Source organism: Oncorhynchus tshawytscha, linkage group LG19 (assembly GCF_018296145.1).
Source record: "Oncorhynchus tshawytscha isolate Ot180627B linkage group LG19, Otsh_v2.0, whole genome shotgun sequence".
Classification (NCBI taxonomy): domain Eukaryota; kingdom Metazoa; phylum Chordata; class Actinopteri; order Salmoniformes; family Salmonidae; genus Oncorhynchus; species Oncorhynchus tshawytscha.
This window is the reverse complement of record NC_056447.1, coordinates 22,179,928-22,192,177: the sequence shown is the minus strand read 5'-3', so window position 1 is coordinate 22,192,177 and position 12,250 is coordinate 22,179,928. Positions and strand designations below refer to the sequence as shown.

The 12,250-nt window shown below is 42.3% G+C and overlaps 1 protein-coding gene across 1 annotated transcript in view; it reads right to left on the bottom strand.

Moving 5' to 3' along the window:
* Positions 1 to 271: 271 nt before the first annotated feature.
* Positions 272 to 12,250, bottom strand: part of adat1 (adenosine deaminase tRNA specific 1) — a 38,514-nt gene continuing 26,535 nt past the window's right edge. The window contains exon 10 of the mRNA XM_024379289.2: positions 272 to 1,529. The gene's annotated coding sequence lies outside the window, so the exon portion shown is untranslated. The remainder of the gene's footprint in view (positions 1,530 to 12,250) is intronic.

Here is a 12,250-nt window from a genome sequence, read left to right as displayed (position 1 = left end):
AAGTAGATATAGACTGTTCATCATTAGTTAATATAGGATAGTGTAGTTCATAAATAAGTAATAACCTTGTAATAAGCATTGCTTGAAAATGTCATTCATTGACTACAGCTCAGCGTTCAACACTATTGTCCCCTCCAAGCTCAGGACCATGGGACAGAACAACTTCCTCTGCAACTGGAAACTGGACTTCCTGAGGGGCTGACCCCAGGTGGTAGGGTAGGCAACATCACCTCTGCCACACTGACCCTCAACATGGAGGCCCGAAAGTGGTGTGTGCTTAGTCCCCTCCTATTCACCCACGACTGCGTGGCCACATTCAACTTCAACACCATCAAGATTGCTGACGACACGATGGTGGTTGGCTTGATCACATCGGACGATGAGACAAGTAGGAGGTGTGATGGCGGGACAACATCTCCCTCAACAAGACCAATGAGCTGATCGTGGGCTTACAGGAAAGGGGGGATAAGCACGCCCCCATCCATATTAATGGGACTGCACTGGAGCAGGTTGAGAGTTTCAAGTTCCTCAGTGTCCAAATCACTAAGGACTTAAAATGGTCCACACACAGGCACACAGTTGTTAAGGCACAACGGCGACTCTTCCCCCTCAGGAGGTTGAAAGGTTTTGGCATGGGCCCTCAAATCCTCAAAAGGTTCTACAGCTGCACCATTGAGACCATCTTGACTGGCCTCCTCACTGCTTGGTATGGCAACAGCACTGCCCTCGATCACATCACTGGGACCGAGCTCCCTGCCATTCAGGTCCTCTATATCAGATGGTGTGAAAGGGGGGCCCAGAATATTGTTAAAAACTCCAGCCACCCAAGCCATAGACTGTTGTTGTGCTATGTTCACTTGAACAGTAATGTGGCGCTACTGTCCTTCTTGTGGGCAAACTCTGTCATCAAAGTCTGTCATTCTCTGGATTTATGGTCCTTTCAAGACTACCGGGAAAACAATGTTGAACCAGTGATCTTCAGGTTGAAGCTCTAGAAAGAGGCCCTCTTAACCGAATAGCAGGCAGGGGAAGCAACATAGTGATTGCTTTGCAACGCTTGCAGTTAGACACTGATTACTTCTGAACCACTCATTGTTGAATTTTACATTTCCGACTTGTTGTGTAATGTCCAATGGCCGATGAGCACCGATACGTTTTGTCTATAATTTCTCTTTATATGACAAGGACTGGAACGGATTTGCTAGTAGATTAGTCTACGTGATTCATGATGATGACTGCTTGTCTAGCTTGTGTTACGATGAGCGAAGGGGGGAACCCAAGAGCGGACTCAGAATAGGAAGCCGGGATGAATGCACAAAAATGTTTATTGAACAGAGAAATGGGGAGTGCAGAACCGGGGTAGCTCAGATGAGTTGCAAAAACCAGGGGTGTAGAGTGAGGTTGGAGTTGGCTGAGTAGAACAGGGGAACAGGTCCTGAGGGGAATCCAAGGTAATGGTGGTGAGTGATATCCAGAGCAAGGTGGTTGGTGGTGAGATGTGGAACAGGAGACAGAAGCCAGAGAGGTAACTGCAAGGAGAGGACAAAAATGGTGTAAGCAGGAAAACGAGCACAGCAGAGCAACAGCATCTTGAGAATAGACAAAAGGCTAGAATGATAACTGAATGAGCAGAAATTACAATCTGGCAGAGTGGAAGTGGCAGGAATGGGTATATGTAGAGGTCTTGATTTATGGATGAGTTGCAGCTGGTAGGGATCTGCTCTGACTCCAGAACACCTGTCTCCAACCACACAATTAAACAGAGAGGGAGATAGAGAACAGGGAAAGAACTGTAGGTCAAGGAGACACCAGACTACCACCAGAGGTAGCAGGAACAGATGTGACAGTTTGCTTGCTAAGATTTTGAAAGTAGGATCAAATCAAATCGTTATTCGGCGCATGTGACAAATACAACAGGTGTAGACCTGCTGGTCATTTATGAACATTTGAACATCTTGGCCATGTTCTGTTATAATCTCCACCCGGCACAGCCAGAAGAGGACTGGCCACCCCACATGTGCTCTCTCTAATTCTCTCTTTCTCTCTTTCTTTCTCTCTCTTGGAGGACCTGAGCCCTAGGACCATGCCCCAGGACTACCTGACATGATGACTCCTTGCTGTCCCCAGTCCACCTGGCCGTGCTGCTGCTCCAGTTTTAACTCTTCTGCCTTATTATTATTCGACCATACTGGTCATTTATGAACATTTGAACATCTTGGCCATGTTTTGTTATAATCTCCACCCTGCACAACCAGAAGAGGACTGGCCACCCCACATAGCCTGGTTCCTCTCTAGGTTTCTTCCTAGGTTTTGGCCATTCTAGGGAGTTTTTCCTAGCCACCGTGCTTCTACACCTGCATTGCTTGCTGTTTGGGGTTTTAGGCTGGGTTTCTGTACAGCACTTTGAGATATCAGCTGATGTACGAAGGGCTATATAAATACATTTGATTTGATTTAGACCTTACAGTGAAATGCTTACTTATAAGCCTTTAACCAACAATGCAGTTTTAAGAATAAAAACCAAAAAGTGTTAAGTACAAAATAGATAAGTAAAAAATAAGTTTAAAAAATGTTGACAATCAGTCCAATCAAAGCTACGGTAGATATAGCATGATTTGACGTAATTTCATCTGTAGCCAATGACCTTGTGCCTTCTTGGATGGGCACTTCTAATGTAAATCTATGGCTGCGCTTCAAACTCATAAAAGACACACCCTTTTCCACTTCCCTTGCCTTATGATCTTGGGAGAGTCCCTGCAGCCATATTTGTCGTCGGTCCAAATGATTAGCCAAGAGAGGGAAGATTGCAATGTAAGCCCCTCAGCCCTCGTTTATAATGGAGTTTGCGAGAGTATAATTATGTTCACTTCGGGGCCTGAAAAGCCCCATAATTCAATTCCCTTTGATTGTACATCTGCTAAGAAAAGTCAGCCAAAACGTAAAACCTTCACGTCAATATGGATTCCTTCCTCCCTCACCCCTTGCCCTGCAAGTGTAAACTCGTCTGACGTCATGATACGTCATCAGAAGTGTCCACTTAATTTGAGGACTGAGGGGAGAGGGTTTGTCTGTTAAGTGTTTGGAATACAGCCTATGTCAGCATCCAAGGGGTCTTGAACTGCCTAGCTCTCCCTGTAGATTCTGTGATGAGGTAGTGTCCCCATGAGTGACAGAACACTGAGCCAATCACGGCACAACTAGAGAAGATTACCAATGCCTCCGCTCTGCATTTTCCACTGGTTGCCCCTCCACCTCAGAAAGTACTGAGCTAGGCTGAAACACCTGCATTTTGGAGCTGCCTTACTCCGGAAAGCAAGAAAGAGACCATGTTTGTCCCAAGGATCCCTGAAAGCAAGGAAAATCAGAAATCCCACTCATGCACAAGGAGTGGTCTTTGCGGGTCATGGCCAGAAGGTATCCAGGTTTTGTCCGAATTCACCTTTCATAGCAAATTTGAGAACTTATGCAGCAGGTTTGGACAAATCACCTGGTAGGTTGGGAGAATTTGCACTATTGCACTATTTGCACTATTGGTTAGAGCCTGTAAGTAAACATTTCACTGTAAGGTCTACAACTATTGTATTCAGCGCACATGACAAATAAACTTTGATTTGATTTGAATTAGGTTAAGGTTTGGAAAATGGTTAGCTAATATGAAAAAGAAAAACACTTTTAATGTACATTTGACAAAAGCTGGATTCCATCTAGACATGACAGTCTTTTCGCACTGCTCCGGAACTCAAAGTCCTTTTCCCTATTCGGTTAAAAATCGCTGTGTTCACAGAAAAAAAAGAAACTGCTACTCCAAATTCGCTCCGTAAATTATTTGTTTCTAAAGTTAATTTCACAAACTCCCCATCTACTTTCATGACAGTACCTTTTGGTTTTGAAGTAGGCTATCGTAATAAGAAGCTTCAACATTTCAACATGTATGCCTAGTAGGCTATAAAACAATGACCTGCAGTGCATTCGGAAAGTATTCAGACCCGTTGAATTTTTACACATTGTTACGTTATAGCCTTATTCTAAAATTAATTAAATAAATTGTATTTCTCAATCTACACACAATAACCCATAATTACAATTGCAAAAACAAGTTTTTAGAAATTGTTGCAAATTTATGAACAAAATTTAAAAACAGAAATACCTTATTTACATAAGTATTCAGACCCTTTGCCATGAGACTCGAAATTAAGCTCAGGTGCATCCTGTTTCCATGGATCATCCTTGAGGTGTCTCTACAAGTTGATTGAAGTCCAGCAGTGGTAAATTCAATTGATTGGACATGATTTGGAAAGGCACACACCTGTCTATATAAGGTCCGACAGTTGACAGTACACGTCAGAGCAAAAACCAAGCCATGAGGTCAAAGGAATTGCCCATAGAGCTCAGAGACAGGATTGTGTCAAGGTACAGATCTGTGGAAGGGTACCCAAAAGATTTCTTCAGCATTTAAGGTCCCCAAGAACACATTGGCCTCCGTCATTCTTAAATGGAAGAAGTTTGGAACCACCAAGACCCTTTCTTGAGCTGGGCACCTGGCCAAACTGAGCAATCGGTGGAGAAGGGCCTTGGTCAAGGAGGTGACCAAAAACCTGATGGTCACTGAAAAAGCTTCAGAGTTCCCCTGTGGAGATGGGAGAACCTTCCAAAAGGACAACCATCTCTGCAGCACTCAACCAATCAGGCCTTTATAGTAGAGGGGCCAGACGGAAGCCACTCCTCAGTAAAAGGCACATGACGGTCCGCTTGGAGTTTGCCAAAAGGCACCTAAAGGCCTCTCAGACCATAATAAATGAGATTATCTGGTCTGATGTAACCAAGATTGAACTCTTTGTCCTGAATGCCAAGCATCACGTCTGGAGGAAACCTGGCACAATCCTTACGGTGAAGCATGGCTGTGAAAGCATCATGCTGTGGGGATGTTTTTCTGCGGCAGGGACTGGGATTACTAGTCAGGGTTGAGGCAAAAATGAACGGAGCAAAGTACAGAGAGATCCTTAATGAAAACCTGCTCCAGAGGGCTCAGGACCTCAGACTGGGGTGAAGGTTCACCTTCCAACAGGTCAACAACCCTAAGCACACAGCCAAGACAACGCAGGAGTGGCTTTGGGACAAGTTTCTGAGAAGAGTGGGAGAAACTCCTGAAATACAGGTGTGCCAAGCTTGTAGCGTCATACCCAAGAAGCCTCGAGGCTGTATTCGCTGCCAATGGTGCGTCAACAAAGTACTGAATAAAGGGTCTGAATACTTATGTAAATAGGATATTTCGTTTTTTATTATAAATGAGCAAAAATGTATAAACTGTTTTTGCCTTGTCATTATGGGGTATAGTGTGTAGAATTATATTTTCTATTTTAGAATAAGGTTGTAGCATAACAAAATGTGGAAAAAGTCAAGGGGTCTGAATACTTTCCAAAGCATATGGTAGGTCTAGGCTATAACAGATACCTTCCTTCTTTCTTTCTTTGCATGGGAAAAATGTGGCCTTTATAAAAAATAAAACTTTATATATGACTGGAGACATTATCAGAATCTTTTATTAACATGACAAATTAAAGGATAGCCTAACTATTCTGCTGACAGTGACAAATATATTAATAAAAAATACGTTCTCCATATAATAGGCCTACTAAAAGGGGAGACACAAATATAATATGACGTCCATCTAAACTGGAGGAAGAAATTATTGTCCCCAAAAAACTTGAGTAGCGCTAAACAATGATAAATAGTGAATACGCGCTGTAGGCACTCACCAGGGATATTGCCAATGCTCTCTGCTTGTGACAATTTGATAAGCTATACTAATGCTCAATTAAGTTGAGAATTTTGATGACTAAAAGACAGATTAGTCCTTTCATTGTCTTCTATTTACAGCAATAACCATTTGATTTCCAAACTGTTTCCCCCAATTGTATTTTGAAATATTGTGCCGCTGCCTTTCCTTCCAACTATAGGCAATGCGATTTAAAACAATCCACGATAAATTTGTTTCAAATAAGCTTTATAGGCCTATCTTCTGTGGCCAAGTCATGATTTAGTAGCCTATTTTGAATGATTTTATTTATTTCTGTATAGACAGAGGAGTAGGCTAATAAGGCTATTTGATTTTGACAATTCAATTTACTTTAGGAAAAGCTTCCCCTAGCTTTATGGATGCCCCGCCTATGCTTGCATATTAAAAATGTAACTGCACATAACCTCCATTTGCTATTCCAGTGCAGGCTACAGATACATTTTTTATGTATTTGTATTTTGTATTTATTATGGATCCCCATTAGTTCCTGCCAAAGCAGCAGCTACTCTTCCAAAATGAAGGCAGTTTATACAATTTTAATACATTAATACATTCACAGATTTCACAACACACTGTGTGCCCTCAGGCCCCTACTCCACCACTAATCTACAGTACTAAATCCACGTGTATATCTAGTGTGTATGTTATCGTGTGTGTGTGTGCCAATGTGTTTTGCTTCATAGTCCCGCTGTGTTTTTTAAAATCTAATTTTACTGCTTGCGTCAGTTACTTGATGTGGAATAGAGTTCCATGCTCTATGTAGTACTGTGTGCCTCCCATAGTCTGTTCTGGACTTGGGGACTGTGAAGAGACCTCGTGGCATGTCTTGTGGGGTATGTATGGGTGTCCGAGCTGTGCGCAAGTAGTTCAAACAGACAGTTCGGTGCATTCAACATGTCAATACCTCTCATAAATACAAGTAGTGATGAAGGCAATCCCTCCTCCACTTTGAGCCAGGAGAGATTGACATGCATATTATTAATATTAGCTCTCTGTGTACATCCAAGGGCCAGCCGTGCTGCCCTGTTTTGAGCCAATTGCAATTTTCCTAAGTCCTTTTTTGTGGCACCTGACCACACGACTGAACAGTAGTCAAGGTGCAACAAAACTAGGGCTTGTAGGACCTGCCTTGTTGATCGTGATTTTAAGAAAGTAGAGAATCGCTTTATTGTGGACAGACTTCTCCCCATCTTAGTTACTACTGCATCAATATGTTTTGACCATGACAGTTTACAATCTAGTGTTACTCCAAGCTGTTTAGTCATCTCAACTTGCTCAATTTCCACATTATGTATTACAATATTTAGTAGAGGTTTAGGGTTTAGTGAGTGTTTTGCTCCAAATACAACGCTTTTAGTTTAGGAAATATTTAGGGCTAACTTATTCCTTGCCACCCACTCTGAAATTAACTGCAGCTCTTGGTTGAGTGTTGCAGTCATTTCAGTCGCTGTAGTAGCTGACGTGTATAGTGTTGAGTCATCCGCATACATCGAAACTCTGGCTTTACTCAAAGTCAGTGGCATGTCATTAGTAAAAATGTTAAAAAGCAAGGGGCCTAAACAGCTACCCTGGGGAATTCCTGATTCTAACTGGATTATATTTGATATGCTTCCATTAAAGAACACCCTCTGTGTTCTGTCAGACAAGTAACTCTTTATCCACATTATAGCTGGGAGTGTAAAGTCATAACACAAGTTTTTCCAGCAGCAGACTATGATCAATAATGGCAAAATCTGCACTTTAGTCTAAGAAGACAGCCCCCACAATCATTTTATCAGCAATTTCTCTCAGCCAATCATCAGTCATTTGTGTAGGTGCTGTGCTTGTTGAGTGTCCTTCCCTATAAGCATGCTGAAATGCTGTTGTCAATTTGTTTACTGTAAACTAGCATTGTATCTGGTGAAACAATTTTTTCCAGAAGTTTACTACGGGTTGGTAACAGGCTGATTGGTCGGCTATTTGAGCCAGTAAATGGGGCTTTACTATTCTTGGGTAGCGGAATGACTTTAGCTTCCCTCCAGGCCTGAGGGCATACGCTCTCTACTAGGCTTAAATTGATGTGGCGGCAAATAGGAGTGGCAATATCATCTGCTATTATCCTCAGTAATTTTCCAACTAGATTCTCAGACCCTGGTGGCTTGTCATTGTTGACAGAAAATATTTTTTTCACCTCTTCCACACGGACTTTACGGAATTCAAAAGTACAATTCTTGTCTTTCACAATTTGGTCCGATATGTACTTGGATGTGTAGTGTAGTGTTTGTTGCAGGCATGTCATCCCGAAGTTTGCTTATCTTGCCAATGAAAAAGTCATTAAAGTACTTTGCAATATCAGTGGGCTTTGTGATGAATGCGCTGTGGGCCATTCTAATCAAAAATAATTCCACACATACAGTACCGGTCAAAAGTTTTAGAACACCTACTCATTCAAGGGTTTATTTTTACTATTTTCTACATTGTAGAATAAAAGTGAAGACATCAAAACTATGAAATAACACATGGAATCATGTAGTATTCAAAAAAGTGTTACACAAATCAAAGTATATTATATATTTGAGGTTCTTCAAAAAGCCACCCTTTGCCTTGATGACAGCTTTGCACACTTTTGGTATTTTCTCAACCAGCTTCACCTGGAATTATTTTCCGACAGTCTTGAAGGAGTTACTACATATGCCGAGCACTTGTTGGCTGCTTTTCCTTCACTCTGTGGTCCAACTCATCCCAAACCATCTCAATTTGGTTGAGGTCGGGGGATTGTGGATGCCAGGTCATCTGATACAGCACTCCATCACTCTCTTTCTTGGTAAAATGGCCCTTAAAGAGCCCGGAGGTGTGTAGAATGGCCATTCTACCGCCAATGTTTGTCTATGGAGATCACAATGCTGTGTGCTCAATTTGATACACCTGTCAGCAATGGGTATTTCAGGGCAATGGGTATTTGGCTGAAATAGCCAAATCCACTAATTTGAATGGGTGTCCACATACTTTGTATATGTAGTGTACGTTCAGGAGTAAAAATTTGCTTTACAAGTCACAATAAGTTACATGGACTCACACTTCGTGCAATAATATAAATAAAAAAAATACTAGTTTGACACTACCTCATCTCTGTACCCAACACATACAATTATCTGTAAGGTCCCTCAGTCAAGCAGTGAATTCGAAACACAAATTTAACCACAAAGACCAGGGATGTTCACAAATGCCTTGCAAAGGGCACCTATTGGTAGATGGGTAAAAAAAAAAAAGCATACATTGAATATCCATTTGAGGATGATTAAGTTATTTCACTTTGTATGGCGTATCAATACACCAAGTCACCACAAAGATACAGGCATCCTTCCTGACTCAGTTGACGGAGAGAAAGGAAACCGCTCAGTGCTTTCACCATGAGGCCAATGGTGACTTTAAAACAGTTACGTAGCTTAATGGCTGTGATAGGAAAACAACTGATGATGGATCGACAACATTGTTGTTTATTTAATTTAACTAGGCAAGTCAGCTAAGAACAAATTCTTATTTTACAATGACGGCCTACCCCGGCCAAATCCTCCATTAACCTGGACGACGCTGGGCCAATTGTGCACCGCCCTATGGTACTCCCGATCAGGGCCGGTTGTGATACAGCCGGGGATCGAAGCAAGGTATGTAGTGACGCCTCTAACACTGAGATGCAGTGCCTTAGACCGCTGTGCCACTCAGGAGCCAAACAATACTAATCTAAATGACAGAGTGAAAAGGACACCTGTACAGAATAAAAAATATTCCAAAACATCCTGAAAAGGAAGCAAAGAAATTAACTTTATGTCCTGAATACAAAGCGTTATATTTAGGCCAAATCCATCACAACACATCAGAGTACCACTTCATATTTTCAAGCATGGTGGTGGCTGCATCATGTTATGAGTATACTCATTATCGAGGGACTGGGGTGTTTTTTTCCTAAAAAAACAAAACAGAATAGAGCATGGCACAGGCTAAAATCGTAGAGGAAAAACAGAATGAACCAGGTTTCCAACAGATATGGGAAACAAATTCACATTTCAGCAGGACAATAACCTAAAACAAGGCCAAATATACACTTGAGGTCCTTACCAAGACGACATTGAATGTTCCTGAGTGGCCTAGTTAGAGCTTTGACTAAAATCGTCTTTAAAATCCATGGCAAGACTTGAAAATGGCTGTCTAGCAATGATCAACAACAATCTTTACAGAGTTCGAAGAATTAAAAAAAACATGTGCAAATATTGTACAATCCAGCACAATACAAGCTCTTAGAGACTTACCCAGAAAGACTCACAGCTTTAATCGCTGCCAAAGGTGCTTCTATAAAGTGTTGACTCAGGGGTGTGAAAACGTATGTAAATTAGACATGTCTGTATTTAATTTAATAAATGTGCTAGAAATATATAAAACATGTTTTCACTGTCATTATGAGGTCATGTGTGTAGATGGGTGAGATACAAAATAATTTTAATCCAGGCAAAATGTGGAATAACTTTCTGAAGGCACTGTACCTACTAATGCATTACTGGGGTAGACAGTACACATGGTTACAGGTTTGATTGAATAGGCCTTGGAATTAGATGGATAACTTGGCCTCCTTATGCAATTGCTTCATCTTTCCTAGACAATGCCATTCTGATGTTTGAAGACATTTTCTCACAAATCACGGTTGACTCAGATATCAGATGATTTGCTGCATGTGTATTCTGTGTGGTGCACATATAAGAGGAACCTTGATTTTCAACTTTCCCACGAGACTTGGGAGTATAGCATTGCGAGACTAGTACAGGAGTGAATGCATTTGCATCAGTTTGGGTTCTGAGTGTGTTTGGATGGAGAAGAATGTATGTGTTAAATATTTGTGTGTTCTTGAAACGATGTTCAAAATGTTTGACTTTCACTGCCTTGCAGTCTGACAATGGGCCAGCTGTATGAGAAAGAGAGAGACGAGGACGGCTTTCTGTGCGTGGCGTACAGTGGAACACACACATTTGGTTGTAGGCCTTCACTTTAGAGTTGACACAACCCCCTCATTTTTTCCCAGAAAAGCTTGATTGTATCACTATCAAAATAGAGAGATGTGTGGAAGAAAAACCTCAACATTAATCATGTTACAGATTAATTTGTATTACTAAAAGAAATGTCCCTTTTTCAGGACCCTGTCTTTCAAAGTAAATTTGTAAAAATCCAAATAACTTCACAGATTTTCATTGTAAAGGGTTCAAACACTGTTTCCCATGTTGTTCAATGAACCATAAACAATTAATGAACATGCACCTGTGGAACGGTCGTTAAAACACGAATAGCTTACAGACGATAGGCTATTAAGGTCACAGTTATGAAAACTTAGGACACTAAAGAGGCCTTTCTACGGACTCTGAAAGACACAAAAAGAAAGATGCCCATCATCTGCTCATCTGCGTGAACGTGACTTAGGTATGCTGCAAGGAGGCATGAGGACTGCAGATATGGCCAGGGCAATAAATCGCAATGTCCATACCGTGAGACGCCTAAGACAGCGCTACAGGGAGACAGGACGGACAGCTGATCGTCCTCGCAGTGGCAGACCAAGTGTAACAACACCTGCACAGGATCGGTACATCCGAACATCACACCTGCGGGACAGGTACAGGATGGCAACAACTACTCAAGTTACACCAGGAACGCACAATCCCTCCATCAGTGCTCAGACTCTCAGCCTATTGCGGACAGAGGCTGGACTGAGGGCTTGTAGGCCTGTTGGAAGGCAGGTCCTCACCAGACATCGGCAACGTTGCCTATGGGCACAAACCCACCGTTGCTGGACCAGACAGGACTGGCAAAAAGTGCTCTTCACTGACGAGTCACGGTTGTCTCACCAAGGGTGATGGTCGGATTCGCGTTTATCGTCGAAGGAATGAGCATTACACCGAGGCCTGTACTCAGGAGCAGGATCGATTTGGGGATTTTCTGGGGCAGTGTGTCACAGCATCATCGGACTGAGCTTGTTGTCATTACAGGAAATCTCAACGCTGTGCGTTACATGGAAGACATCCTCCTCCCTAGTGTGGTACCCTTCCTGCAGGCTCATCCTGACATGACCCTCCAGCATGACACTGCCACCAGCCATACTGCTCGTTCTGTGCGTGATTTCCTGCAAGACAGGAATGTCAGTGTTCTGCCATGGCCAGCAAAGAGCCCAGATCTCAATCCCATTGAGCACGTCTGGGACCTGTTGGATCGGAGGGTGAGGGCTAGGGCCATTCCCCCCAGAAATGTCTGGGAACTTGCAGGTGCCATGGTGGAAGAGTGGGGCAACATCGCATTGACCCCCTTTGTTCACGGACACATTATTCCATTTCTGTTACATATCTGTGGAACTTGTTCAGTTTGTCTCAGTTGTTGAATCTTATGTTCTTACAAATATTTACACGTTAAGTTTGCTGAAAATAAACGCAGTTGACAGTG